General features: G+C 43.9%; 1 long non-coding RNA gene across 2 annotated transcripts in view; it reads right to left on the bottom strand.

Annotated features, from left to right (window-relative positions):
- Positions 1-9,042: 9,042 nt before the first annotated feature.
- LOC109270700 (uncharacterized) overlaps positions 9,043-27,539 on the bottom strand; it is a 28,913-nt gene continuing 10,416 nt past the window's right edge. The window contains exon 3 of one of the 2 annotated variants that reach the window (XR_002081652.2): positions 9,043-10,929. This is a non-coding gene — a long non-coding RNA (uncharacterized LOC109270700). Of the gene's footprint in view, positions 10,930-19,243; positions 19,374-27,539 lie in introns of those variants that run through there. The other variant, XR_008423542.1, reaches the window with a different exon arrangement.

The raw sequence follows: 27,539 nt of genomic DNA, 5'->3' as shown, positions 1-27,539 counted from the left end.
ATATATAAATAAACACAAATAGACGCATACAGACAGACACACACACACGGGCACACTCTATCACCCTTCTTTTTCTACAAAAGTTACAGGCTCTTTTCACAAGAGTGAAAATACTGGAGAGAAGAACACACTGTTATTAACACTTCAGTGAAAAGGAGTCCATAGGTATTCTTCTGGGGGGGAACTGATGACCTGGGCCCTTTTCCTTTGTTTTCACGTTTTTTTAGAAGTCAGGTTTCATGAAACATAACTTATATACAGTAAAATTCACTCTTTTCAGTGGACAGCTCTGTGATTTCTGACAAATGCATACAGTTGTATAGCTACTACCAAAGTCAAGATACAGAACAGTTCTTTTTTAAAAAAATGTTTTTAATGTTTTGCATATATTTGAGAGAGAGAGAGGGAGAGCAAGCAGGGGAGGGACAGAGAGAAGAGAGGGACAGAAGATCCAAAGCGGGCTCCATGCTGAGAGCAGAAAGCCCAACGCGGGGCTCGACCTCATGAACTGCGAGATCATGACCTGAGCCGAAGTCGGATGCTCAATCAACTGAGCCACCTAAGTGCCCCAAGATACAGAACAGTTCTATCCCTCCCCCCAAATTCTCTCATGCCCATCTCTAGCCGTCCTCTACCCCCATCTCCAGCCCCTAGCAACCCTATCGGCACCACCAGCCCCAGCCCCTAGCAACGACTGATATGTTCTCTGTCCCTATAGTTTTGCTTTTCCCAGAATGTCACGTAGATGGATCAGGCAATATGTAATTTTTTGCATCTGACCTTTTTCACTTACCAGACTCCTATTCCATTGTATGGATGTATCACAGTTTGTTTACCCATTCATCAGCTGGAGGACATTTAGGTCTGCAGTTTGGGGCAATTATGAGTGGAACTTCTATAAACATTCATACACAGGTTTTTGTGTGAATATACATTTCTCATCGACCAGTATGTCGGAGTGGGATTACAGGGTCACATGGACAGTGTGTATCATCTCATTTTCCATCCTTACAATCGTGCTGCGATCTGGCCTTGCCAGCTCGTTCTCAGAGGGGAAATCTGAGGGCCAGAGTGTTTTAGTAGGGTGTCTCCCGCATCACCCATCAGGTAAGTGGCAGAGACAGGATTTGAACTCAGATCTAACAACAACAACTGCCTTCTGCTTGTAACTTTGATGTAACACTGGCTTTCCGCCACCCGGTTAAAAGGGGTCAGAGATATCCAGGCGTAAGGGCTAAAGCCGAGAATAAAATACAAACCTCACTTTCTCTCTAATTTTGGCTCCCTTAGAAGAATTCAGTCTTCTGGTTGAAAGGAAATCCCAGCGGGGCCCCCTCTGGGCTGGTAGTACACTCTGTTGCCTCAAGAATATTAGCTTTCCCAAAGGGAATGATTCCTAATGTTTATGAGTGGGTCTGGAATGTGCTCTTAAAAGTTTATAGTTCACTTAACATGCATCATCTCATCAGAGAACGATTTCGTGAGGGGGTGGACCTGTCTCTCCCCGTAACCCACCCACAGAGCCACCGACACCTGGTGAACGTCGGCAGAGGGAGCCTATTTGTGACCCTTATTATTTCACTCTATTCGGAGCTGCACACCCCTCCCTTTGTGCAATGACAACCTGGCAATTCCAAACGCCCTCCTGGCACGCCTGGATTGGCAGGGTGGTGGCCTGGAACGGGCACGGGCCCGGGACTCCAGGCCTTCCCTTGGCATTTTGTTGGGCATTAGGAGGGTCCCAGGATGGAGGAGGCAGTGAGCGAATGTCAGTCCCCTTCCCTTTCCCTAACAGAGAGACAGGTACCAAGCCAGCAAGGAAGACCCCAGAGCTCAGTCAGCGAGCTGTGGGCTTCAAGCAAGTCGCCTCCCTACTCTGCGCCTTTGGTTTTCACATTCATAAAAGTGGACCAGCTCGAAGTTCACTGTATGGAATGTAATCATAAACGTAGCCTTTCAGCCTAAAGAGGAGGGATTAAGGGAAAACCCCCTTAATCTCCTGGCTGCCTAGAAGGCCCCGCCCTCTCCGAGCAGAGATGAGACTTTACAGCCGTGGAGAGGCTGCTGGAAGTGGCAGGGAGAGGCCTGAATCTTACGGATCACCTAGGGCCAGGCCCACAAGGGGAAGCAAGGGAATGTTTCACCGGCTCCTGGAAGAATTCTCCGCCTCACACTCGTTGTAGGGGATGTGAGTCTCTGTTCACTGGGAGTAACAGTGCATCTTCCTCCTGGGGTTTTGAGGATGGGGGCTGGAGGACATATGTTCCTTGCTTAGCTACCTCACGGATTGTTTCCGGCTGAAACGAGAGTGTGTGGGCCACAAGTATCACGTGTGCTCCTTTTGGCCCACAGGTAGGGTGACCAGCTTGTCCTGGTTTGCAATCTTAGTTCCACATCCCAGAAAACTCTTTAGTCCTAGGCAAACCGGGATAGTCAGTCACCCTACCTACATACCCATTTTTTTTTTTAATCAAAAACTCACAATGTTCAAAGTTTAGAATTTCACAGTGGACATTCCAAATGTCTTAAATCTATTAAAAACCATAGGACCTGGCAACTCCGTGCCCACATATGCACACAGAAGCAACGGGCCGGGGCTGCGGGTAGCAGCTTCCCTTGGAAGGGCCAAGCGCCCACCACTTTGCCACAGTCCCCATCACTCACTCTCGTCCTTTTTTCTTTTTTTAATATTTATTTATTTTGAGGTGGGGGAGGGGCAGAGAGAGAGAGAGAGGGAGACACAGAATCTGAAGCAGGCTCCGGGCTCTGAACTGTCAGCACAGAACCTGACATGGGCTTGGACTCACAGGACCTGAGCTGAAGGCAGACGCTTAACTGACTGAGCCACCCAGGCGCCCCAAGATTGACTGATTTAAAGGGTTCTGTAATCTAACGCAGACCAGTAGGAGTGGGTGTCTGGATCCAGGGTCCATTGGGTTCAGAGACTGTTCCAGCTTCTCCTCACAAACTGTATTGTCTCAGGCCTGCTTCTGCACATGGAAGGGAGAAAGGAGCAAAGGCAACTCTGGGCTCATATTTTTACTATTTGAATCCCCAAAGAGGGGAAAAGGACGGGTGGTGAGTAGTGGTGATATTCTCTTCCCACCAGTTGGAAGATCCAGTTAGAAAAATCCCAGGGGGGGCGCCTGGGTGGCTCCGTCGGTTGAGCATCAGCTCAGGTCATGATCTCGCATCCATGGGTTTGAGCCCTGCATGGGACTCTGTGCTGATAGCTCAGAGCCTGGAGCCTGCTTTGGATTCTGTGTGTGTGTGTGTGTGTGTGTGTGTGTGTGTGTGTGTGTGTGTGTGTCTGCCCCTTCCCTGCTCACGCTCTCTGTCTCTCAAAAAATAAAATAAAACATTAAAAAGAAAAGAAAAAAAATCCTAGGGAAGAATTATGATTGGCCTGGCTTAGCTCCTAGACCAATTAGATCTGTTCCTGGAAGAAAGAAGGGATGGGTGTTAGACCCAAATCATAGCCACTAACTGGTGGGTTATGCAGGTTTTAAAGGAGCTCCAGAACCCTCCAGTCTGGGAAGCTCTTCTCTGCAGTCTGTTTTTTTTTTTTTTTTTTGTACCAATTATAGTAATCATGATGGCTTAAAATGTGCCAGGCACTGTTTTAATTGCTTTGCAGATATCATCTCATTGAATCTTCTCATCGACCCTCTAAGGAGGTTTATTATCCCTGTTTTACAAAGGAGGAAACTGAGACACGAAGTAGTTAAGGAGTTAGGCAGCTTGCCCAAGAGGCAGACCTGGGCTGGGAGGCCAGGTGGTCCGGCCAGGAATGCCATGCTCACTGGCATCAAAGCTGCCTGTCTGGAGAGAGCCACACACTCCACTATGAAAGATCCGTCACAGCTGCCTGTGTGGCGGCAGTGCTCAAAGGTGTGGCCACTAATGGCGTGGCTTTCCATCTGTGAGCATGGGTGAAGGACTGGGTGAGAGGTCCCCCAGATTCCTGCCATGCTTGCTGCCCGTGCTGGGGAAGCTGGCTTTGATCTGCCTCTGGGCCACTGGGCACGGCACTATCTGTCCATCTAGCCCTCTGCCAGGCAGCCTGGCCCAGACTCCTTCTGCCGCATTTTTGCTTCTCACCAAGTCTGCAGTCAGTGACCCGAGCCCTGCATCAGGAATCAGAAAAATCATATTTTGAATTTTGCTTTGTTTTGTTCTGTGTTCCTGGTCCTGGCTCTGTCCCTAACAGAATACAAATAGCGATATGTTCAGTTGTTTGTCTGGGTTTTAGGGAAATTTGATTCATTCTGACAACTGTGTAGTGAATTTCTTCTCTGAGCCTGACTATGAGGACAGGGTTATAGCAATAAATGAGAAGCTGACTCTGCCCTATAACAATTTAGGCTACTTTTATTTTTAAAATCCTTATCTCTAAACTGCTCCATTCTAGATCAGGCAAAAGTTTTCTTGATGGTCTGGGTCCCTTCAGTTTCTGACCTATGGGCCACAGTCAGTCTAACTGCTCTAAAATACTGCTTTCATCCACAGCTGGGAATTGTTTTTTTCTCCTAGGACTAAATCAGACCTTTATTTGTTTACTTATTTTTTAAAGTTCATTTATTTATTTTGAGAGAGAGAGAAAGAGAGAGAATGTGGGGGAGGGGCGGAGGGAGGGGAGAGAAAGAGAAAAATCCCAATCCCAAGCAGACTCTGCATTGTCAGCATGGAGCCTGAGGTGGGGCTCAAACCCCTGAATTGTGATATCATGGCCTGAGCTGAAGTCAGAAGCTTAACCAATGGAGCCACCCAAGTGCCCCTAATTCAAACCTTTCAATCAGATACTGTTTATGTCTGATAGTCTTCCCCCTTTACCACCCCCACCCGCTGAATTGATTTGCTCCCTGCACTGTTAACCAGCAGGAATTAGGCTTGTCTATTACTGCCCTCCAGTCCATATCCCTTCTTGGAATGTCCCTTATCTGCAGTTCTTGGTAGGCTTAGGCAGTCATGTTTAAATCACATGATTTGCCTTCTGACCATAGCTGATTGGTTCTAAGTGATCACCTGACCCAGGCGTACCCATCCACAGGCTAAGCTGAGCCAATCAGCCTCTGCTTCCTCCATATGCTGCCCTAAAAGGCTCAGAGAGCAGACGATGATGGCCGGCCCTGGAGCAGGAGGGTCTTGTGTTGTCAGAGTGTAAGCTTGCACCAAGTAAAATCCTAGGAAGGGAGGGAAGCAGGAGAATGGAGCATACACAGAGAGAGGGGCAGAGGTGAGAGACCACCCATGAGGCAATGCAGAGGGAGAGGCAGGGAGGAGAACCAGCCCAATTTACCAGGTTGAGCCCTCTCCTGTCACTTTTGAAGTCCACTTCCTAGCCTTGGCTGTCTAATATACCTTTTAATAGAGTCTCAGTTAAATTGAGCAAGTTTGACATGGCCTGAATTTCTTGCAACCAAACTGTGACTAGAATGTCAAAATATTTCATCCATTCCATCACTATCACATCATTTATTACAACAATAAAGTGCAGATATTCCACCTATCCCCAATGGATGGTAAGACCTTTAATTCGTCTTTTTATCCCTCCTTTTCTCCCTTGCCTAGTACATGGTCTGCGCTCGGTAAGAGCTTGAGGAAGGAATGAAGGAATACTCATCTCTGAATTTCTCTGTCTCGTTTTCCAGCCTCCCCCATCTGGCCCCATATCTAACCTCATTTCCCACTACTCCTCACTACACACCCTACGCTGTGGTTAAACCAGTCTCACCGAGACATCCGACCATTTCTCTGGGCCTTTCCTCACGCTGGAATGCCCTCCTCCCTCTTCGCCTGTTTATCCTTCTAATATCACCCCCCTCCTTCTGCATTCATTCCTCAAATATTTACTGAATGCCCACTCCGCATTGGGAATTATGCTACATGCCAGGGTACGGCGGAGAACAAGACAGATAGGCTTTCCTTCACCATGTTGTTAATTGTCTTACGAACTTCCTCCAAGAGCTCCCCAACTCCCACTCCTTACCTCCCTCATCTCTTACCTCTTGCAAGATTAGTTCTTAGTACCTCACACTGCTGTTTGTTAACAGTTTCTCTTGAATTTGTTTGGTCTCTCCCCACCCCTGCCCCCAGCCTCCTCCTGCAGGCTCGATTTTATGTGCCTTGAGGGCTGGAGCTAGAATTTTGTACTTTTTCTATTTATATTTAGGTGGCTCAGCATTGGGGACACAGTGGGCACCTAAAAAATAATTCTTCACCGCTTGCCTGCTTGATTGAAATTGTCTCCTGCCCTCTTGGCCTGGAAAATGGAAGGACAGAGAGGTATTTGTCTGTCTTTGCAATCCCAGGAATAAACATCAGCCTGGGTTTCAGCTGATCCCAATAACCCTGGCCATAAAGCACCATCTAAATCCAGGGTAGAGATGAACAAATAGAGGTTTTATTTGTTCTGTTTAGTCCGGGGTACTCTGGGGGAGGGCTTCACAGACCTCCTTGCCACAAACCTACGCTAACAAACAAGAAGCCACTTCTTTGGCCTCCTGTACAGCGTCCTCTTACCTACGAGTCAACTCCCTTGTCTCTGGCCCTTCTGAAAGACACCTTTCAGCTCTGCATCTTTACTGGGTGGGAGGGGAAAAAAAAATAGGGGCGCTAGATTTCATTCTCTCCCAGACATAAGCAAAGGTGGTTCTTCCCACACCAAGCCCAGCAAGCTCTCACCACAGAATTTCTCTGCAGAAAGAAAGTGCCTTTTTGAAACACAGAGTTACTCTTTCAACTCAGGAAGGGGAAAAAATAATCCACCAACCAACCCCGAAACCTACACTTGGCCAAAATCCTGAGCTCAACGACAGGATTGGAGTGAATCACTGCTCTTTGCTCTGATTGTGTCAGCAACAGGCAGCTGAGAGCTGTCTCGTCCTCCCAGCAGAGGCCTTATGCCATATTTGCGCCTAACTCTGATTCCCTTTTTGCTTGTAAGCAGCGCCATCTTAACTAATGCAGGACAGGAATTAGGTTCAACCCATCTGGTTGAGTCCAGGGACTGACAGTTCTGAGAAAGAAGCTGTTCCATCACAAGGGGCTGACCTCTTGTGTCTAAAGCTCAAGCCCAACTCATTCTAACTCTGTTGCCAGTTCGAAACACTCTACAATGCCTTCAACATGAAGTCTTAGCTCACAGGGATTCTAAGCTCTACACAACAATAAGTAGAACTTTTTGGAGCACCTGGGTGGCTCAGTTGGTCAGGTGTCTGACTTCGGCTCAGGTCATGATCTCACAGTTCGAGGGTTCAAGCCCCGCATCGGCCTCACTGCTGTCAGCACAGAGCCTGCTTCGGGTCCTCTGTCTCCCTCTCTCTCTCTGCCCCTCCCCAGCTGGTTCTCTCCTTCTCTCTCTCTCTCAATTAATAAATAAACATAAAAAAAAAGTAGCACTTTTTGAACATGTCTTCCTAAGTGCCTTGCCCTCACTGGACATTATTTATACATTATTTCATTTGATCCTAAAACAACCCAAGCACCCCTATGAGGTAGGTACGATGGTAATCTCTATTTTATAGATACAGAAACTGAGACCCAGAGAAGAATCTCTGTTTTACAGACATAGAAACTGGCATCCAGAGAAACAGACTACCTCGTCTATACCTACTACATGATGGAGACAGAACGTGGACCCAAGCCAGGTGATTCCAAAACGGGTACTCTGCAACTCTATGCCAAGGGTTCTCTCTTCATCCTCATCCTTCTAAGGAGTCCTCATTCTCCAAAGACTGAAGGAAATCCCATCCCCTTCCAGATATCTGCAGTCTTCCATGGCCTTCCCTAATCTGACTTACTTCCTTTTACCTGTTAGCACCTCTCAGGCCATTCTGAAATAAGCATTCATTCATGCAGCAGATATTAGACGCCTACACTAGGACTGTTGTATTCTATATAATCATGGACTCTGTTCTAGTTGAGGGAGGACAGACATTAAAGAATATAGGGGGCACCTGGCTGGCTTAGTTGGCAGAGCATGTGACTCCTGATCTCAGAGCTGTAAGATCGAGCCCCACATGGGGCACAGAGCTTACTTTGAAACAAAATGGGGCACCTGGGTGGCTCAGTCGGTTAAGCACCTGACTCTTGATTTTGGCTCAGGTCATAATCTCATGGTCATGAGATCGAGCCTCATGTCAGACTCCATGCTGAGTGTGGAGCCTGCTTGGGATTCTCTCTGTCCTCTCTTCTGCCCCTTCCCTGCTTGCACATGCATGCTCTCTCTCTTTCTCTCAAAAATAAATCAACATTTTTTAAAAAAAGAGTATAAGTACATGACACTATATGCATAGTACGTGACAGTAAGTGTTAAAGAGAGAAATAAGAAAGAGAAAGAAGATTGAGAATATCTGAGAAAGTGTAGACTTTCAGGCAGGGTGGCAAGGGTGGGCCTTACTGAGAAAATAGTACCAGACTTAAGATCTATAGACATGAGAACGGCCGTGTAGGGCAAGGGCATTTGAAATGGAAGGGCAGCTGCAAAGGCACTGGGGCAGGAGCGTGCCTGGTATGTTCCAGGAACAACAAGGAGGCCAGTGTGGCTGGAATAGAGTGAGTGAGGGAAGAGCAGTTGCAGCTGAAGTAAGAGGGAAGAAGAGGCCAGGCTCCGGAGCCTTGCAGGCCACTGGCAGGGTGTTGGCACTCATTCTGAGTGAAATGGAAAGACACTGGAGGGTTTTGAGCAGAGATGCATTTTAATAGTGTCTTTCTGGTGGTTGTGTTGAGAGCAGGCTGAAAGGGGACAAGGTCGGGAGGCTATCTATAATCCAAGTGAGAAATGATGGCAGCTTGGATGGAGCTGTTTTTATTTTTTTTATTTTTTAATATATGAAATTTACTGTCAAATTGGTTTCCATACAACACCCAGTGCTCATCCCAAAAGGTGCCCTCCTCAATACCCATCACCCACCCTGCCCTCCCTCCCACCCCCCATCAACCCTCAGTTTGTTCTCAGTTTTTAACAGTCTCTTATGCTTTGGCTCTCTCCCACTCTAACCTCTTTTTTTTTTTTTTTTTCCTTCCCCTCCCCCAAGCAGTGAGATTCTTGATGTATTTTGATGTTAACTCAGTAGGACTTCCTGAAAGATTAGAGATGGGAAGTGAGAGAAAGAGAGGAGTCAGAAATGACACCCAAGTTTTTGTCCTGAGTATCTGGAAGATGGACGCTCTATCGAGATAAGGGTGGAGGGACAGTTTGAAGGAGGGCTATCAGGAGCTCAGTACTGGATATGATAAATTTGAGATGCCTATTCAAGATCTAAGTGAGTAGGTGGATAAATACACAGTTGTGGAGTTCAGGGGAGAGATCTAGCTGGAAACACAAATATGGAAGTCATTAGGGTGTGGATGGTATTTTTTAGGCCACAAATATTGAGTGAAATCATCCAGGGAGTCAAAGCAGCTAAAGAGGTGAGGTCAAAGGACCACGTCCTGGGGCACTCTAACATTTAGAGGTCAAAGAGATGAACAGGAACCAACTGGAGACTAAGAAGGAACAGACAAGGAGGTAAGAAGCAACCCCGAAGCGTTTCAAGGAAGAGGGAGAGATCACTTGTGTCAGATGCTTCTGGCTGATCAAGTAACAAGAAGACCGAAAATTGACCCATCAGATAAATAGAAGAAATGCTTAATTAAATAGTTGCCTTGTTTTGTTTAGATGTGTATTCACCTTGACTTCTCAACAGATAGCAAGATTGGGAAGAACAGGGATCGGTTCCTGTTGTTATTCTGTACCTGGTTCCCTTCCCCCCACCATGCCTCTCCTCCCCCTCCTCCAGTTGACCACCTCTACCCCTACACCCGGCCATTTGCTGGGGTCTGGAGGTTGACTTACCAGCCAAGGGAACCTTGGTCCTGAGCTGAAGCACTAGGACAATCTCTAAGGCAAGTCACTGTTTCCAGATTTGGCGAAGGGAGTAAGATGCCACTACCACTTTAAAGAGAAGAGGATGAAAGGGATAAACTGAGGGTGGTAGAAGGGGAAGATGGAGACACCCATATAGAGGGAAAACAAATTTTGCTTTTAAAAACTGCCTGTAGCAATTACTGTTGTCAGGAAGCAAAGGAATTTATCTTGGGGCTGCATGGCTCCTTGATTTAGATAAAGTCATGAATGAGCCTTTTCCAGTTGGCTCCATCCTGGAGCCTCGACTAGGGTAGGGGTTGAGAATTAAATTCCTCTGCACTGAGTTTTTCCCTGGCAGGTGAGGAAGACAGGCGTGTCAGAGCCTGGGAAATGGGAGAAGAGAGATGGGAGAAAGATGGCTGGCACAGAATTCCCAGAGGTGGGGCGAGGCTGAGGAACCTGTTTTAAGAACAGTGAGGTCTAACACTAATTTCTTTGAGCTTTTTGTTGAAGTAATAGTAGATACAGAGGGAAGCGTGGATTTTCACAAACCCACATAACCCGCACTCAAGTCAGGAACCCCAGGAGCCCCCGTCATGTTCTCCTCCAATCATGACTCCACCCAAGGGCAATCACTATCCTGACTTTGAACAGCACAGACTAGTTTTGCCTGTTTTTGTACTTTATACAAATGAGTTGTGCCTTTAGCATCTGACTTCTTTCATTTCACATTGTGTTTGTGAGGGTCATCCGTACTGTTGCGTCCAGTCCATCTTACATCCTCACTGCTGTAGACTATTCCATTATATGATGATAATGCAATTGATTTATCTCTTCTCCTGTTGATGGGCATAGAAATTGTTTCCATTTGGGGGCCATTACAAATAGTGCTGCCACAAATGTATTTGGACGTGCCTAGTGTTCACTCTCCCACTCCCAACAGTTTATTTGGAAAATTTTCAAATATAGAAAATAGAAATAGGGGTGCCTGGCTGGCTCAGATCGTGGGGCGTATGCCTCCTGATGTTGTGGGTTGTGAGTTCGAGCCCCACGTTGGGTGGAGAGATTAAAAATAAAATCTTTTAAAAAAAAGAAAGTTGATGGGGCGCCTGGGTGGCTCAGTTGGTTAAGCGGCCGACTTTGGCTCAGGTCATGATCTCGCAGTCTGTGAGTTCGAGCCCCGCGTCAGGCTCTGTGCTGACAGCTCAGAGCCTGGAGCCTGTTTCAGATTCTGTGTCTCCCTCTCGCTGACCCTCCCCTGTTCATGCTGTCTCTCTCTGTCTCAAAAAATAAAATAAAAACGTTAAAAAAAATTAAAAAAAAAAAGTTGAAATAATTGTATAGTGAACATCCTCTATATGAATCACTTATATTACTAAAAAGTTAATATTGTACTACATTTGCTCTGTCATGTACCTATCCCTTTACCCATCCATGAAGCCATCATTTGCCTCCCCTTTTGATGCATTTCAATGTAAGGTGCACTTTCCCTAGCGGTATACTTCACCCAAAAACATTTCAGTATATATATATCACTGACAAAAGTTACTATTTATTCTTTGAGGGAAAACTGTACACAAAGTAAAATGCATTCATGTTAACAGTATTATTATTCAATGAGTTTTTGAAATGCATGCATCTGTATAACCCAAATGTCTGTCAAAATATAAAATATTATTATCATCCAGAAAGTTCCCTGTGCCCCTTCCCAGTCAATGTCCTCCCCGCACAACCATAGTGTTCTCATCTTTTTTTTTTTTTTAACCATAGATGAATTTTGCCTGCTTTAGAACTTCATGTAAATGCAATCATACAATATGTACTCTCTTGTCTAAAGCTTCTTTCATTCAGCATAATATTTTTGAAATTCATTCATGGTGTTGCATAAGCAGTTTGTTCCTTTTTATTGCATGAATATACCACAATTTGTACATCTTCCTGTTGACTGACATCTGGGATGTTTCCAGTTGGGGCTTTATGAAGAAAAATACTATTACCATTCTTATACTAGTCTTTTTGTAGACATATGCTTTCATTTCTCTTGGGTAAATACCTAAAACCAAAATTGCTGGGTCATAGGGGGTATGTTTAGTTTCATACAAAACTGCCAGACCTTTATTTCAAAGTGCTTACATGTTTTTACACTCCCAGTAACAAAATAGGAAAGTTAATATTGTTCAATCCCCTTGCTAACGTTTAGTATTGTCAGTCTTTTTAATGTAAGTTATTCTGGTGAGTATGTAGCAGTACCTCATTTTACATTTGTTTTAATTTGCACTCTTTCTGATAATTAATGATATTGAGCACATTTTCAAGCACCCACTGGCCATTCATCTATCTTCCCTTGTGAAGTGTCTGCTCAAATTGTAGCCATTGTTTTATTGGGTTGTTTGTCTTTTTTGCTCTTGAAGTATAGGTGTCTTAAAGTCCTAAAGGCCAATGCTTTGTCAGATGAATGCTTTCTTTACAAATAATGTCTCCTAGTCTATGGCCTGCCTATTCATTTTCTTGAATGTCTAAAAAAAAATCTTTGCTTATCACCAGGTCATGAAGATGCTGTCCTAGGTTTTCTTATAGGAGTTTTATCATGTTAGTTACTACACTTAGCTCTATGATCCACCTCAAATTCATTTTTGTATATAGTACAAGATAATGTTGTAAGGGATATCCAGCTGTTTAGCATCATTTATTGCAAAGACTTTTCTTTCCTATTAGATTGCTTTGGTACCTGCCAAAAATTAAATGGCCACTTAAGTGTATTTTTGAACTCTTCATTCTATTCCATTAACCTAATGGTTATCCTTATGATAGAATCATGCTGTCTTTTTTAAGTTTATTTATTTATTTTGATGGGGGTGGGTGGGGGCAGAGAGAGGGAGAGAGGATCCCAAGCAGGCTCTGCACTGTCAGCGTGAAGATCAACACAGGGCTCAAACCCATGAACCCATGAGATCATGACCTGAGCTGAAACCGAGTCGGACGCTCAACCAACTGAGCTACCCAGGCGCCCTGCATACTGTCCGATTACTGTAGCTTCAAGGTAAATCCTGAAATAGGATGAGTTCTACACTTTTTTTTTCTTTCAGTATTGCTTTGGATATTCCAGGTCCTCCACATAAATTTTAGAATCAATTTGTCATTTAAAAAAGAAGGTGGCTAGGATTATGAAGGAGACTTTGTTAAATCTACATATCAATACACTGGAATTGACTAATAATACCGAGTTTTCCAAGCTATGACATGGCATATTTCTGCATTTATTAGGTCTTACTGAATTTCTCTCAGCAATGATTGGCAGTTTTCAGTGTATAGGACTTGTCTTTTGTTAAATGTATCCCTAAGCAGTGTATGTTTTTGTTTGTTTTTTATTTGAGAGAGAGTGAGACAGAGAGAGAGAGAGCACAAAAGGGGAGAGGAGCAGAGAGAGAATCCTAAGCAGGTTCCGTACTATCAGCTCAGAGCCCCATGTGGGGTTTGGTCCCACAAACCATGAGATCATAACCTGAGCCAAAATCAAGAGTCATACACTCAACCAACTGAGCCACCCAGGTGCCCCTGTTTTTTGATACTATTATAAGTGGAATTTTTTTTTCCACCTGTATGCTGCTGATATACAAAAATACAACTGATTTTTAAAATTATAGCCCTGTATCGTGTGAAGTTGCTAATTCTGGTTATTATTTCTGTTGTAGATCTCTTAGTGCTTTTTTTTTTTTTTTTTAAAGTAATCTCTACACCCAACATGGGGCTTAAACTTACAACCCCAAGATCAAGAGTCACAGGTTCTACCAACGGAGCCAGCCAGGCACCCCCCTTGGTATTTCCATATAAACAATCATGTCATGTACAAATAGAGTACTTTTTACTTTCCAATCTTTATGTCTCTTGTGCTACTGCACTGACTAGGATCTCCAGTACAATGTTGAATACCAAAGGTGAGAGTATACTTGCCTTGTTCCTAAGCTTGGGGGGGAAGCATTCAATATTTCACCATTAAATATGATGTTGGCTCTAGATTTTTCACAGATATGCTTTTTCACATTGAGAAACTTTTTTTCTATTCCTAACTTGCTGAGAGCTTTGTCATGAATAGATGTCGAAAACGTATAAAGTTTTTTCTACCAGCGATTATCTTTTTTTCCTTCTTTTTGTTAATATGGTGCATTACATTGATTTTCCAATGTTAGACCAGTTTTGCATTCCTAAGAGAAATCCCATAGGTTATGATGTATTTTTATATACCATCAGATTTTATTTGCTGACATTTTATTATGAATTTTTGCATCTATGTTCATGAGAGATATTGGTTTTTAACTTCCTTCCTTTGTCCCTCCCTCTCCCTCTTTCTTTTTTCTTTTCTAATGTCTTTCAAGTTTTGGTATCAGGGTTACACTGGCCTCACAAAACAAATTGGAAAGCATTCCTTTATTTTCTGGAAGAGTTTTTGTAGCATTGGTAATACTTTTCTTAAGTAGTTAATAGAATTCATGAATAGACCATCTGGGCCCAGAGTTTCCTTTGCAAGAAGTTCTTGGTAATGCATTGTTTATTTACTAGCTAAAGGGACATTCAGGGGGTCCCTGGGTGGCTCAGTCAGTTAAGTGTCCAACTTCAGCTCAGGTCATGATCTCATGGTTCATGGGTTCGAACCCCACGTCAGGCTCTGTGCTGACAGCTCAGAGCCTGGAGCCTGCTTCAGATTCTGTGTCTCTCCCTCTCTCTCTGCCCTTCTCCAATTCGTGCTCTTTCTCTCAAAAATAAATAAACATTAAAAAAATTATTTTAATAAAATAAAATAAAGGGACATTCAGATTTTCTATTTTATCTTGTATCAGTTTTGGAAGGTGTAATTTTCAAGGAATTTGTCGATTTCCTCTACATTGTCTAATTTATTGGCATAGACTTGTTTATGACATCCTTTTAATAGCCTTTTAATATCTTTAGCACAGTGATATGCCTTCTTTTGTTCCTGATATTGGTAGTCTGTCTTCTCTCTTTTATTGGGGGGCAGGGGGAAGGTGGTCAGTCTGGCTAGGGGTTAATCAATTTTGTTACCTTCTCAAATAACCAACTTTTGGCTTTGCTATTGCTAAATGTATTATTTATCTGCTTTCTATTTTATAATTTCTGTTCTTCTATCATTTCCTTCCTATCATTTACTTTAGGTTTACTTTGCTCTTCTTTTTCTATTTTCTGAAAGTGAAACTTAGGCCTTTTTGCCCCAATATTAGGTTTTACAGCTATAAATACATCTCTAAGAACTGCTTTGTTTCATCTTGCAAAGTTTGGTATGTTTTATTTTTATTATCATTCAAATCAAAATATTTTCTAATATTCTCTGGGATTTCTTAGACTTTTTGTTGTGTAGAACTGTGCTGTTTAATTTCCAAGTATTTGGGGTTTTCTACATACATTGTTATTGATTTGGAATTTAACTCCATGGTCGTCAGATAACATACTCTATATGATTTTAGCCCTTTTGAATTTATTGAGATTTGTTTTATGGCCCAGAATGTGATTTACCTTGGTGAATATATCAAGGGCACTTAAACTTGAAAATAATGTGTATTCTGGTGGGTACTTTGTTCCATAAATATTTATTAGATTGAGGTGGTTCAAAGTGTTGTTCAAATCTTTTATGTATTTACTGATTTTTGTCTAGTTGTTTTTTATAATTGCTGAGAGAGTGGTGTTAAAATGGCCAACTACAATAGTGTATTTGTGTCTTTCTCCCTTTATTTCTGTCATTCTGTTAGTTTTTCCTGCATGTATTTTGAAACTCTGTAATGTATGCTTATTATACCTTCCTGATGATATTTATTATTATGAGGTTTCTTTTTTAATCTCTGATGATAGTCTCCATCTTAATACTTCATTTTATATTAATTTAGCCACTTCAACTTTCTTATCCTTACTGTCTGCATGATACATCTTTTCTCATCTGCTTCCTATCAACGTCTTTTATGTGTCCCTCATAGACAGTATTGTTGGGCTGTGCTTTTCTATCTGGCAGATTCTGCCTTTTAATTGAAGTGATTTAGACTAGTAACCTTAATGTAATTACTGATATGGTTGAATGTTGGTCTACCATTTTACTATTTTTTTTTCCTCTTTATCTCCTGTTGTTGTTGTTGTTGTTGTTGTTTCCTCTGTTCCTCCTCTCTTGCCTTCTTTTCGGGCTAATTGATTATTTATTAGAAATCTACCCTCATTTATCAATTAGCTTTTTTGTTATACTTCTTTGCATTTTTAAGAAGTGATCACCATAGAAATATAATATATATCCATAACATTTCAGTCTATTTAGAATTAATATTGTGCCACTTCATGCAAAATATGTATTAAGTGTTACATCTACGTAAGTTAAAAACCTCACAATACAATGTTAAAATGTTTGTTTTGGGGGCACCTGGGCGTCTGACTCTTGATTTTGATTCAGGTCATGTTCTCAGGTTTTGTGAGTTCAAACACTGCATGGGGCTCTGTACTGACAGCATAGAGCCTGCTTGGGATTCTCAGTCTCCCTCTCTCTCTGCTCCCCACTCTCAAAACTAATAAATAAACTTAAAAATAATGTGTCTAAATTCTATTTTTAAAAAAATGTTTGCTTTGGGGCACCTGAGTGGCTCAGTCAGTTGGGCATCCGACTCTTGATTTTGGCTCAGGTCGTGATCTCACGGATTGAGCCCCCACATCAGCACTGTCAGCACTGAGCCTGCTTGGGGTTCTCTCTCCTTCTCTCTCTGCCCCTCCCCTGCATGCCCACGAACTCTCACCAGAAAGAGAGAGAGAGAGAGAAAGTGAAGCTTTAAAAATGTTTGCTTTAAACATTTATAAGTATTTTAAGAAATGGAGAGGAAAGTGATTTCTTATATTCTTTTTTTAATTTGTAAATGTTTATTCATTTTTGAGAGATAGAGACAGAATGCGAGTGGGGGATGGGCAGAGAGAGAGGGAGACACAGAATCTGAAGCAGGCTCCACGCTCTGAGCTGTCAGCACAGAACCTGATGTGGGGTTTGAACCCATGGACTGTGAGATCATGACCTGAGTTGAAGTCAGACACTCCACCGACTGAGCCACCCAGGCACCCCTTATATTTATTCTTATATTTACTATCTCTGGTGCTTTTCATTATTCCTGAAGATCCAAATTTCGACCTGGTATCATTTCCTTTCACTCTGAAAAAACTTCTTTAGCATTTCCTACAGTGCAGATCTGTTGTCTATGAATTCTCCTAGGTTTTGTTTATCCATAAATATATTTATTTAATTTTAAACGGTTTCCTGTCCAGGACTATGCTGTAGTGCCTTTCTGTTTCCCACAAGACTTCAGGAAAGGCTGTTTCACAAAGAGCCTGGTTACTGGGGTCTTGGGGAGCATGGGGAGAAAAGCATCTGCGGGGGTAAAAAGCCTCACAGCTAGAGGGGCAAGACGGAGAATCAGAGCAGCAGAAATTGAGAAGAGAGATGATGCAAACTATCCTTCTCTCATCGTGGAGCACCCCAACGTTTACGCAAGCCTCCAAGCCTCTCGTGTGTCTGTTAGAGGAAGAGTAACCCCAGAAACACGGAGCATGTGAGGACATTCAGGTTACACAAAAGCCAAGTTTAATTCAACTTGACAAGTATTATTAAGTGTGTGATGTGTACTTTCAGTTCTTTGGGCCTTCATTAGGACTCTTCAGAAATCTTACTTTTCAGCTGGGGAATGTGCAAACTCAGCGGAAAGACTCCCTTCCCATTGGCCTGTGGGCTCAGCTGACTCCATGACTCTACCTGGGAAGTTGCTCACTAGCCAGAGGCCGCCAGATGTGCCCCATAAACTGGTAAACGTGTCACAACAGAGAGGGTTGAAAAAAGCTTCCTCTCACCACCAGTGACACTAGGGAAAGAACTTTTCCTGAGACGTATGTCACTCAGCTCCCCAAAGCCAGGCGTGCCTGGGGCGCAGGGTGTGGGAACTTCTTTCTAGCTCTCCCTGGGAAAGATTCAGGCCCAGTGCAGGCCAGGGCTGGGGTGAGACAGGAGATGCACTCGCCTCCTGTGTGAAATTGAAGAGGCCGCCCCACATCTCAGAAATCAAGATAAATACTATTTTACTGCCACGTTTTTCTTTTCTTTTTTAAATTTTTTAAGTATGAAATTTATTGTCAAATAGGTTCCATACAACACCCAGTGCTCATCCCAACAGGTGCCCTCCTCAATGCCCATCACCTACTTTCCCCTCCCTCCCACCCCCTATCAACCCTCAGTTTATTCTCAGTTTTTAAGAGTCTCCTATGGTTTGCCTCCTTCCCTCTCTGTAACTCCCCACCCCCTTTCTCCTCCTCCCTGGTCTTCTGTTAAGTTTCTCAGGATCCACATATGAGTGAAAATATATGGTATCTGTCTTTCTCTGTATGACTTATTTCACTTAGCATCACACTCTCCAGTTCCAACCACATTGCTACAAAGGGCCATGTTTCATTCTTTCTCATTGCCACGTAGTACTCCATTGTGTATATAAACCACAATTTCTTTATCCGTTCATCAGTTGATGCACATTTAGGCTCTTTCCATAATTTGGCTATAGTTGGAAGTGCTGCTATAAACATTGGGGTACAAGTGCCCCTATGCATCAGTACTCCTGTATCCCTCGGGTAAATTCCTAGCAGTGCTATTGCTGGGTCATAGGGTAGGTCTATTTTTAATTTTCTGAGGAACCTCCACACTGCTTTCCAGAGCGGCTGCACCAATTTGCATTCCCACCAACAGTGCAAGAGGGTTCCCGTTTCTCCACATCCTCTCCAGCATCTATAGTCTCCTGATTTGTTCATTTTGGCCACTCTGACTGGCGTGAGGTGATATCTGAGTGTGGTTTTGATTTGTATTTCCCTGATGAGGAGCGGCATTGAGCATCTTTTCATGTGCCTGTTGGCCATCTGGATGCCTTCTTTAGAGAAGTATCTATTCATGTCTTCTGCCCATTTCTTCACTGGATTATTTGTTTTTCCGGTGTGGAGTTTGGTGAGTTCTTTATAGATTTTGGATACTAGCCTTTTATCTGATGTCATTTGCAAATATCTGTTCCTATTCCGTCAGTTGCCTTTTAGTTCTGTTGATTGTTTCCTTTGCAGTGCAGAAGCTTTTTATCTTCATGAGGTCCCAATAGTTCATTTTTGCTTTTAATTCCCTTGCCTTTGGAGATGTGTCAAGTAAGAAATTGCTGCGGCTGAGGTCAGAGAGGTTTTTTCCTGCTTTCTCCTCTAGGGTTTTGATAGTTTCCTATCTCACATTCAGGTCCTTTATCCATTTTGAGTTTATTTTTGTGAATGGTGTGAGAAGGTGGTCTAGTTTTATCCTTCTGCATGTTGCTGTCCAGTTCTCAGCACCATTTGTTAAAGAGACTGTCTTTTTTCCATTGGATATTCTTTCCTGCTTTGTCAAAGATTAGTTGGCCATACTTTTGTGGGTCCAGTTCTGGAGTCTCTATTCTATTCCACTGGTCTATGTGTCTGTTTTTGTGCCAACTGCCATATTTCTCTTTACAAAAAAAAAAAAAAACAACAAAATTAAGGCGAAAAAGCTCTACGATGAACCAAATATTAAAATTTTCAATAAGTCAGTGCAACTCTGCAATTGTATAATTCATATCACTTGCCCTCTCCTGGTCCCACCCATGCTGGGACCTACCTTCACTTAAAATATTGGTGTTTTGTTCATCATGGATCTTTTTGCATTAATTTTGATTAAAAAAAATATTCCATTAAAATGACATTTTTCTTGATTACTGTGGTTTTGGGCGCTCTCTCAAATTTTGCACTTGCTTTACCCTGGTACCAGCCCTGAACATCTTTAAGAACCTCTTTAAAATCTTCCCTGCCACTCTTCCAGCCCATCAAAAGAAATCCCCAACATACCTTGATGATAGAAAGGCATTTTTTACATACATAAATGTAAAAAGCTTACTGGAGACACTAATAACAGCCAAAAGAAGGATTTGCGTAAACTCCTGGCACAGTTCATTTGGCAGATTTATAAAAAGGAGTTCTAACAGACTTCTAGATCCCAGAGTAAACATTCATCAATTAAAATGACCTTAAATTTCTTCACTTGAACATAAGAGACTAAGAACTAAGGCTGAAAAAAATAAGAATGTGAGTTTATTTTGTTACATTGGTGATATAATACGCAAGAATGTATTTGTTATGTATTCATGATTTCATTTGGATGGAATAATTAAATCTCAGCTCTGATACTTTTGGTAGAGTATGGTCAGCATGGGTGCCATTCATAAAATACTGAATCCATTTTACTCAGTCCCATCGCATGCCAGTAGAGGCAACGTGGAATAACAGTGAGAATTCTAGATTGTGAATCCCAGTGAGGATCTATATTACCCATGTCATTTGGAGCATGTCATGAAATGTCCTTGGGTCTCACTTTCCTCATCTTTAAAAGGGGGCTACAAATTTAGCTTAAATACCATGTCATTAAGAAGAACTCTTAATTGCTTGCCCCTTTATTTATGCTAAATAATTACAGGTCATCTTGATTATCCTTGGTGTCTAAAATTAGAAAAGCTAATTTTGAAAAATAAAGAATTATTTATAAAGAACATTTTGAAAAAGGAGATAGGAATAAGTAGAACCAAATTTTGTTTTAAACAATAATGATTATAAAATTTTTTGGAGTCCAACGAATTGGTATTCATATACCAAACGGGAGAGAGAGTGACCATTTCTAACCAGTAACTTAATAGCGTTCAGAATAGACATTCTGAGGGGCACCTGGCTGGCTTGGTTGGTAGAACATGTAACGCTTTAAAAAATTTTTGTTTAATGTTTATTTTTGAGACAGAGACAGCGCATGAGTGGGGGAGGGGCAGAGAGAGAGGGAGACACAGAATCTGAAGCAGGGTCCAGGCTCTGAGCCGTCAGCACAGAGCCCGACGCGGGGCTCGAACTCACAAACCGCGAGATCATGACCTGAGTCAAAGTCAGACGCTCAACTGACTGAGCCACCCAGGTGCCCCAAGAACATGCAACTCTTGATCTTGGGGTCATGAGTTTGAGCCCCATATTGGGCATAGAGATTACTTTAAAAACAAAGTTCAAAATAAAGACTCTGGGCTAAAACATCAGTGGTCTGGGGTGATTAAAAAAAAAACGATGAGCTTAGCATCTGAGCTAAAGCTCCAGCAGGTGGAGGAGGAACACTGCACTTGACAATGGCTGTCATTCTTCAGAGGTGGAAACATCACATTCTCACCAGGACTTAATGAAGAATCCAGATTCTATTATTAATTTCCTCCCCAAAGTCTAATCTTGTTGGGATTATGATTCATGATTCTGACTATATAGCATTTGGAAGGTTAGAGTTATTCTTTAATTTTCTTAGCAGACCATCTCCTCTGCTCCTCACTTTCAATTCTAGCTGTTCTTTCCTACCTTGTAGCCAGATGAGTCCCTTAGGACCTTCTCCAAGAACCCCACAGACACTAATATCTTAACTAAAAAGAACAGGAACAAAAGTCTTATGAGCTCCCTGTACAGTTTGTCTCTTTGTAATTTTGTAACAGCTTTGTTGAGGTATAATTCACCTACCATACAATTCACCCATATGAAGTGTACAATTCATATTTTCATCACTCTGAAAGGAAACCTTGTGCCCATTAATAGTCACCTCCCATTCTCCCATATCCCCCAGCCCCAGGCAACCACTAAGTCACTTTCTGTCCCTATAGATTTGCCTAGTGTGGACATTTTATATAAATGAATCATTATGTGGTCTTTTGTGACTGGCTTATGTCACTGGGGCTGATGTCCTCAAGGTTCATCCATGTTGAACCATGAATCTGCACTCCAATCTTTTTGATGCCTGAATAATAGTCCATTGTATGGAATGGCATTTCATTTATCCGTTCATCAGAGGGTGGACATTTGAGCTTGGACACTTTTTGGCTATTGTGAATAACGCCTCAATGAACACAGTGTACAAGTTTTGTTGGATAGATGTTTTCAGTTCTCTTGGGCATATATCTAGAAATGGAATTGTTGGGTCACATGTACCTTTATACTTTTTTTTTTTTTGAGAGAGAGAGAGAGAGAGAGAGAGAGAGAGAGAGAGAATGCGAGCCAGGGGAGGGGCAAAGCAAGAGGGAGAGAGAGAATCTCAAGCAGGCTCCATGCCCAGGCCAGAGCCTGATGCAGAGCTCAATCTCATTGGCTCATGATTGAGCCAAAATCAAGAGTCAAACACTCAACCAACTGAGCCACCCAGGCACCCCTTTACTTTTCAATAGACTAATGTGACAATTATCGATCTCTGCATGGAAAATTACCTCGAGCTTCATGGCTTAAAAGAACAATAATCAGGGGCACCCGGTGGCTCAGTCAGTTAAGTACCCTACTTCTGCTCAGGTCAGGATCTCGCGGTTTGTGAGTTTGAGCCCTACATCAGGCTCTGTGCTGACAGCTTGGAGCCTGGAGCCTGCTTCGGATTCTGTGTCTCTCTCTCTGCCCCACTCATCCTCTCATTCTCTCTCCTCTCTCTCTCTCTCTCTCTCAGAAAATAAACATTAAAAATTAAAAAAACAACAACTAATCATTTACTATCTCTCACTAATCATTTACTATTTCCTGTGGGTCAGGAATTTGGGAGTAACTTGAGTAGGAGGCTGCAGTCAGACGCTGGTCACTGCGGAAGTCCTCTGAAGGCTGGGTTGGAGCTGGGGGACCCACCTCTAGGGTGGCTCACTCACGACTGGCAAGTTAGTGCCGGCTTTTGGGTGGGGCCTCAGTTCGTCTCTGCATGGGCTTCCGTACAGGGATGCCCAAGTGTCCTCAAAATAGCAGTCTTCCTCTAAAGCAAGCTAGCCAAGAGACCTAGGTGGAAGCTGCATTATCTTTTATGACTTAGCCTCAGAAGGCAGACAACTGTCACCTTTACCAAGTTCTGTCGTTCACATAGGCCGGCCCTGATTCATGTGGGAGGGGGTGTGCAAGGGACAGATGGCAGGGGAGGCAGGTTGGAGACATCTTGGAGGCTGGCAACCACAAATAGGTTGATTTCAAAGCTCCATTCTCTGTTGTTCCTGCGGAGATGATCTAAATTTACAGACCCTAGGCAAGAGGTCAAAAAATACGTGGCAGGGTTTACAGGATTGTAACAGCACCAGGTTGCACCCCGCCACCACTTGGTGGATTTAACAACCTGCAGTGGAGCTTCCCGACTGTCCTGCTGGGGACTTCGAGGAGAAGGAGAATCTAAGCGAACTACAGAATAGAAAGATACAGCCTTCCTGCTGTCCTTGGATTATTGCCCCTGGTATTCACCTCTGGAAGAGCCAACGCTTTGTCCCCCTATCTACATCAGCAAAATCCTCCTGGAATGTCACTGGGGTTATTTGATCCAGTAGCCAAATCCATGTTGTCTCCTGGCAAATCAGCAAGTACTTATTAAGCATCTACTGTGTACCCAAGACCAAAGCCCGGGATCATCTGAGACTAGTGTAGATGGAAACGCCAGAAAGGGCCAGGCATGACCAAAATAGATTGTTGTCAAACCCACCTGTCTTGAGGCTTCAAAGGCAACAAGTGGAAAGGATTTTTTGTTTTTGAGTTAGCATTTAGAGTAGTTACAGCCTCAAGAATGCCTTCAGGTTGATTTTCATCTGGAAAATTCCCAAGGACATGAAACACAAAGATAGATTAAGGAGCATTTCTAGAGACTTTTAGTCACCTGACAACAAGATGTAATGCTTATCCTGGATTAGATCCTGGATGGGGGAAAAGTGGCTAGAAAATACATTACTGGAAATTGGTCAAATTGGAACACAAACTGTAGATTAAATAATAGTATTGGATCAGTACTATGTTAACGTTTCTGAATTTTATAATCATATTGTGGTGATGCAATAAAACATTTATTCTTAGGAAATATGCATTGAAGTATTATGGGGTAAATGTGTCTACACCTTAGTTTTGAGTGGTTCAGAAAAAAAATTCTGCATATACATATGTGCATGCGCACGCACACACACACGCATATGGAAAGAGAGACAGCAAGTAAATGCAGCAAAATGTGAGCAGTGAATCTGGGTGAAGGGCATATGGGAATTCTTCATACATATGCTGTTTGCCACTTTTCTGTAAAATTGAAATTGTTTTGAAATAAAAAGATTTTAAAGAGAAAAAGAAACACCCGAGGGTCTTCTGTGAAGGCCAAGATAGTCTGGTGTCATTGCTCCTTCATGGAACGGTAGATTGAAAAAGTCAAGGTCAGCCAGGTGCCGATTACCCACATGACCCAGACAGTGCTGTGGGTAGGGTGCTGGAAGTGTCAACCAACGGTTTCAGCTGACAACATCTGCTGGCAGTTAATAAAAACTCCAGGGGCACCTGGCTGGCTTAGTCAGTGGAGCATGCAACTCTTGGTCTGGGGGTTGTGAGTTCGAGGCCCACATTGGGTGTAGAGGTTACTTAAAAATAAAATATTTAAAAAAATAAAGACTCCAGCAATACTGAAGTTTTACACTGTCCTTGTGACCCCACAGTCAGCCCCTGAAAGTGACAGTCTCAGCTTGCTCTGCCCCCAACCTCTGGCCCAGCAGCCACCTCAACAGCTCCTCTGAGACATCCCAAGCTGGCCAAGAGCGTCACTTGCCCTCTTGTTTCCCAAGACCGAGTGCCTTCTTCTGCTCATTCGGGCCCTGGGCTGAAAGGCAGAGACCTCTCCTGTTCCCCCAACATCAGAGGCAGCCTGGCTAGAAACCCGTGGCAACAAATCCCCCAAGTTTCCAAGAACATCTCAGAGCCGCAGGGTCAGCCAAATGTCTTTGAAATGGTCCAGGGTAAGAACCCCGCTCCACACGACACTACTCAGTCTCAGAGGTCAAGGTGCATGTTCTGATTCTTATTCCATTAGATGTGTAGGAGGCGGCTGGGAGCCCCAGAGACTCAGAAGACACAGATCCAATCAAGGCCCGGAGGATTCCCAAGTTAAAAACATTGGCCTTCAGAGCTCACTAAATGTGAACTCTACAAATTGGTTTCAAAGTCAGCCAAGCCTGGGTTTCGTCATCTGCCCGCCAGAGCCAACTGACTGGCTTCCCATTAGCAGGGGGAGGAAGTGGAAAGGCCCAGCCCCGGGGGGCTTCAAAGAGGAGGAGGTCCCTGACAAGAGAATCAATCACAGAGCCCTGATGAGAACGACAGGGGAAAAGGTCTTTCTAGTCCCCATGAAAGTGGTTACCAGACTGTGATGGCTCCAGGCAAGCCACCTGCTGGGGACAAAGACCTTTCTCCTTTAGCTCAGACTCTCTGATGTGTGTGAGGGGAAGAACAGCCTCCCACTGTCTGTCTTTCACAGAGGATGTTCTTGGCCTTCCTGATTACCTGAGACCAGGCCAGTGGATCACAGGCCCGACACACAGCAAGTTCTCATGAATAGCAAACACTTTCATGGCACTTACCGAGTGCCAGGGACTGTCCTAGGCGCTTTACAGATCACTCATGTGACCCCCGCACGGTAACACTATGAGGGTGGTACTCCTATTATCCCTATTTAGCAGGTGGGGAAACTGAGTCAGGAGAGGTAAAGAAACATGTTCAAAGTCACTGACCTAGTAAATAAGGATTTGAATGTTGGCTTGTGTCTGTGCTTTTAACCACTTTCCTTTTTTTCTGCTTTTAAGTTTATTTATTTATTTTGAGAGAGGGAGAGAGAGAGAGAAGGAGAGTGCAAGCGGGGGAGAGGTAAAGAGGGAGAGAGAGGGATTCCCAAGCAGGCTCCGTGCTGAGGAGCCCAACCTTAACAAACCGTGAGGTCATGACCTGAGCTGAAATCAAGAGTCAGTCACTTAACCAACTGAGCCATTCAGCTGCCTCGCTTTTAACCACTTTCTTTGCGAGAACTCCTAGCATGCTTGATGTGCTCCTTCGAAAAACCCATAATCGAGGAAATAAACACTCACGTTTCAAAAATCATATCTAGACAGCATGAGATGGATAAGGAGGTCTGCAGAGCAGGTTGGCGGGTGATAGGAAAGTGCAGTGGGTCTCACTGTTCCCTGTTGTACTGATAATCTGTCCCATACGTCCATCCATCCATCCGTTCATTCAACCTCTCACATTTAGAATTTAGGGCCCTACTAGGGCTTGAGTGGGAGGAAACAAGAGGAGCACTGCTTAGATAATGAACTGAAACGGAGCACACAAACAGTGAAAGAGTCAGAGGAGGGGGATTGGGGCCAAGTGAGTAGTGCGTCAGGAGCAGGGTGGAGCGACGCAGTTCCAAGAAGCATTCCCTGGCCACACACCCCCACCATAGCTTGCGGGTCCTCCTCCACCGGACGACGGACGGCATCCTTACTGTAGCATTTTCCATACTGGGTTTCGGTTTCCTACTTGCTTCTCTGCTATTAATTTCTGTAATCCCAGTACTAGGCAAGGACCAGTCACTCAGCATTTGTTGAATGACTTTCTGAATGAAAAAGGCCCTGAGGGGAAAGAGCTCAGCTGCACTGAGGGGAAAAGAGCAGACAAGCTCAGCAGAGCAGGGCTTCTCAAACTACACAAAGCAGAATTACATAGGGATCTGGTGAAAATGCAAATCCTGATTCAGGAGGCGTGGGGTGTGGCCCGAGTTCCTCTATTCCCAACAAGCTACAGTGGGTGATGCCCAGACTCCTGCTCCCTGGATCCCACTTTTGTGCCACGGCCCTTGATGATTCCCTGGCCCTTCTCAGCCCCAAGGGAGCCTCATCCCACACTAAGGCTCCCTTCCTCTGCCCCTGAGCTCCTCTATTGCCCCCCTCCCCGCCCCGCTCCCCAACAGCCTTAGCCACTGATCCCATTTGCCCTACTGCCCAGACACCGATTTGAAGACCATCTACCCAAATCCCGGCAGTTCCCACAGTGGGGCCCACTGGTCCCAGGGTGGACCTGGTGAGGGGGCTCCTGGGGTCAAGGATATCTCCCAGATCACCTCTCCCAGAACTCAGGATCACAGGTCACCTCAGCATCTCTGAGGCTCCCAGAAATCCTGCGATGACAAAGATTTGTGCAGGAGCCCAAGGAATGGCTGAGATGGGGGAGAAACTTAATGCTCCGTAATCCTCCTCAGCACCACCCCTAGCTGCTCAGACCTCAGTGGAGCATGTGATTGCTCAGTGGTGGTTTCCTACCCGTCCCCAGATTACCATCCTTATGAACAAGTGTACAGACATATGGAAATTCTAGAACCACCACAGGAAACAGGCAAGGTTTGCCTTTTTTCGTAAGGGGACATATGCTTTCCCCAAACAGCGGTGCTCTTCTCTTTCTAAATCTTCAGGACCCTGGTCTCTTACCCCTCCGTCTTCTTAAAGGATCGGATGCTGTCATTTATGCTGAATTGCACACGATTGATAAGATTAAAACACGTCACTTCTGAAGGCTTATTGTTCTCGGTTTGCTCCTCTCCCCTCTGCCCAGATCCATTTTCTCTCGCTCTCTGTCCCTGGGAGCCTGGACCCTTGGGCCCCCTCACCCTCCGGCTTCCGGGTGGCCAATGGTGTGGGGCGGGGAATGGGGGGGAGCACTGCAGAGAGATCTGAGGGCAAGAGGAGAGGAACAAGGAGATATTTAGTCCCCGCTGCAGCCTCGCATCACTGGGCAGTGTCTGCATCACCAGGGCATCGATGCTCCCTCAAGGCGGCCCCTCCGA

This window comes from Panthera pardus, unplaced genomic scaffold (assembly GCF_024362965.1).
Source record: "Panthera pardus isolate Hobbes unplaced genomic scaffold, ASM2436296v1 HiC_scaffold_19, whole genome shotgun sequence".
Classification (NCBI taxonomy): Eukaryota; Metazoa; Chordata; class Mammalia; order Carnivora; family Felidae; genus Panthera; species Panthera pardus.
The sequence above is the reverse complement of the archived record's forward strand: the minus strand, read 5'-3'. Positions and strand labels throughout refer to the sequence as shown.